This window comes from Euphorbia lathyris, chromosome 8 (assembly GCF_963576675.1).
Source record: "Euphorbia lathyris chromosome 8, ddEupLath1.1, whole genome shotgun sequence".
Lineage (NCBI taxonomy): Eukaryota > Viridiplantae > Streptophyta > Magnoliopsida > Malpighiales > Euphorbiaceae > Euphorbia > Euphorbia lathyris.
In genome coordinates this window covers 48,155,181-48,158,008 of record NC_088917.1, presented here as the reverse complement: position 1 = coordinate 48,158,008, position 2,828 = coordinate 48,155,181, and the positions used below count along the sequence as shown (strand labels likewise).

The 2,828-nt window shown below is 40.0% G+C and overlaps 1 non-coding gene across 1 annotated transcript; it reads left to right on the top strand.

Moving 5' to 3' along the window:
* Positions 1-251: 251 nt before the first annotated feature.
* Positions 252-358, top strand: LOC136204368 (small nucleolar RNA R71). Its single transcript, XR_010675211.1, has one exon. It is a non-coding gene; the product is annotated as a small nucleolar RNA R71 (small nucleolar RNA).
* Positions 359-2,828: the final 2,470 nt, after the last annotated feature.

The window sequence follows — 2,828 nt, the reverse complement described above, 5'->3', positions numbered from 1 at the left end:
TTGTTTTAACCAGTTGTTCTATTTGTGAAGACAGTTTGGTTATTGCCTCACTGTTTGCGTTATTCGTGACTCTCTTTCCACCACCTCTCACCGAGTGCCAATTATAGCTGGTATTGACCACTCTTTCAATTAGCTCATACAATGCTTGAGGTTCCAGTTCCTCCGGATTTCCATTGGCAACAGATTCAATTTGTATCTTGTACGTGGTGGTTACTCCATTATAGAAGTTCTGAACTTGCATCCATATAGGTATGCCATGATTTGGTACTCTTCTCAACAGTTCTTTGTATCTCTCCCATGCTTCAGATAAGGATTCATCCTCTTCTTGAAAAAAATGTAAAACCTCATTCCTCAACTTGATTGCTTGTCTGGGAGGAAAATATTTCATCAGGAACAGGGTAGCCATTTCCTCCCAGTTCGTGATAGATCCTGGTTGTAGATTCTTCAACCAATTCTTTGCCTTATCCTTCAACACATTCTGCACTCATAGAAATGATAGTGACGAGGTTATCTGGCTCAAACTGTTTCCCCCAAACTGCACAGCTGTTTGTAACATCTGAATCATTGAAGCTTTCACTTCAAACATGTGATTGCCTTCATTTGGTATGACGATGCATGACGAATGGCCTTCAGTGGATGGTCTGGAGTAATCCTTCATCTGCAACCTCTAGTTACCATTATTGTTATTGTTGTTTTCAACATGACCTTCCTCATGGTTCCCTGCATGTTCCTGATTTGGTATTTCGTTTTCGTGATCCATTCTGATTCGTCTATGGGATGGATAGGAATACATGCTCTTCGCATACAAAGCTAGAAATCAAAATACAAAAACTACGCAAACAGGTGGTTATCAGGTAACAAAATAAACATACAAATTCTTCAATACTTCAGTCTAAACAATCCCCGGCAACGGCGCCAAAAACTTGATGTGTTAAATATGGACGCTAGCAAGTGTACTAGGTCATATATAGTATTTGGTAAGACCAAGTGTCGTATTCCATATTGAGTGGGTGAATAATATCAAACTTAACATAAACAACTAAACAGTAATAGATGGAATGAATTCAAGATGAACAGGCACAGACCTAACCATACGCCTACAAACAACTGTGCCTAACCTTTATCGTTTAGTGAAGTAAATCTATATTCCTGAGTTGGGTCTCTCCCTCGTTGGTCACTAAAGTCCGGTGTCCCATTTCTAAAGATTCTAAGTAAGTGATATTAACCAAGTGTCCTTGTGCTAACATACAAACAAGCATTAAGTAACAGGAAGCATTCATAAAGAAACCCCAATATGTGGTAGTTTTTGTGTCCGTCCACTACAACACATGCCGATTAGTTGTTTCTGTTACGTCGGACCACCGTTGTGCCATCTTCGGTAACCATAAAATAGACTTGATCTTAATCTATCTTTAAGCATACTAATAACACTCAATCATGGATAGAAATACTTTATTAATCAACAAAAGATACTTACAATCGCCGTTTAAATGGCTGGCTAGGCCTGCAAAAGGGATTACTCACTCATTGTCATGAGTGAATAGCTTGTTCTTCCAAAAAACATTCTTCCGACAGAAATATAAAAACAGAGAATAAAAACTGAGGGTGGGGGAAAACGAGGTGCCATTACAATAAGATTCCTTTCCTATTTATACCCCCTTCCTAACATCAACCCTAATTACAAGGGTAAAGAGTCAAAAAAAGTAAATACAAGGACAAGTAAACAATCCTCCTACACTTGGTGCAAGATGGAAGCTGTCTTGCTTTCCACGTTTATCTCTCTTTCTCTCTCCTGTAGCTTGCTCGACCCGCGCGTTTATCCGTTTCCTTCCAAATGACCCGTTAATGCCGTTGTTTAAGCTGTTCTGTTCTACTGAAACCCTGCTCGTGAGGATTCCTGCTTCGAACTGTTATTTCTGCCCGTTTCTTCCAATTCTAGTTGAAAACTAAGACTTTGAAGCTCTTTTCCATGAATGTTCATCCTCTTTTACTTGCTCCTTTTACTCGCATCAGTGCACTCGAAGTCCAGATTGACTGATAGGATTGTCTTAGCTCTGGACGGGGAAGTGATTAATACTCCTGCTCCGCTAGAACTTTCTGTACTTGAACCGTCGAACTTCAAAGTCCAAGGTTCCTTTCGAGCTATATAGATCGATAGCTCTTGCTCTTCTGGATATTGGAAGCTAGTTGGGTGATCCGCCACGAACTCGGTAATAGCCTTCCCTTTCATCGACGACTACATCATATAGACTAAGGAAAACTCCGTCAAAGCCAATGACCACTTCCCAATTCTTCCAGACGTAATGGGATAATTCAACATGTATTTCAACAAGTCTGTACTAGAAATTACATACACTCTCGACCTAAGTAAGTAATGTCGTAATTTTGTACATGCAAAATACAATAAGAGACACGTTTTCTCAATCGGGCTGTAACGTGTCTCAGCAGGCAATAAGGAGCGGCTGAGATAATAAATAGCTTGTTCGTGCTTGTTATCATTATCTTGAGCCAATAGACAACCAATTGACTACTCAGCTGCAGCAATGTACAGTTTGAGTGGTGTTTGGTCCTTTGGGGGAACTAACACTGGCGGACTGCACAAGTATCTTTTGATTTCCTCGAACACAGTTTGGTGCTTGTCTTCCCATTTGATTTCTTCATCGTCTTTGAGTCTCAAGAGCTCAGAAAACATCTTCGATTTCCCTACCAAGTTTGAGATGAATCTTCTAAGAAAATTCACTTGGCCCAAGAACTGCTACAACTCTTTTTTTATTCTTCGACAATCGAGCTTTTTGGATCACCTTGGTCTTGTTTCCATCGATTTCTAT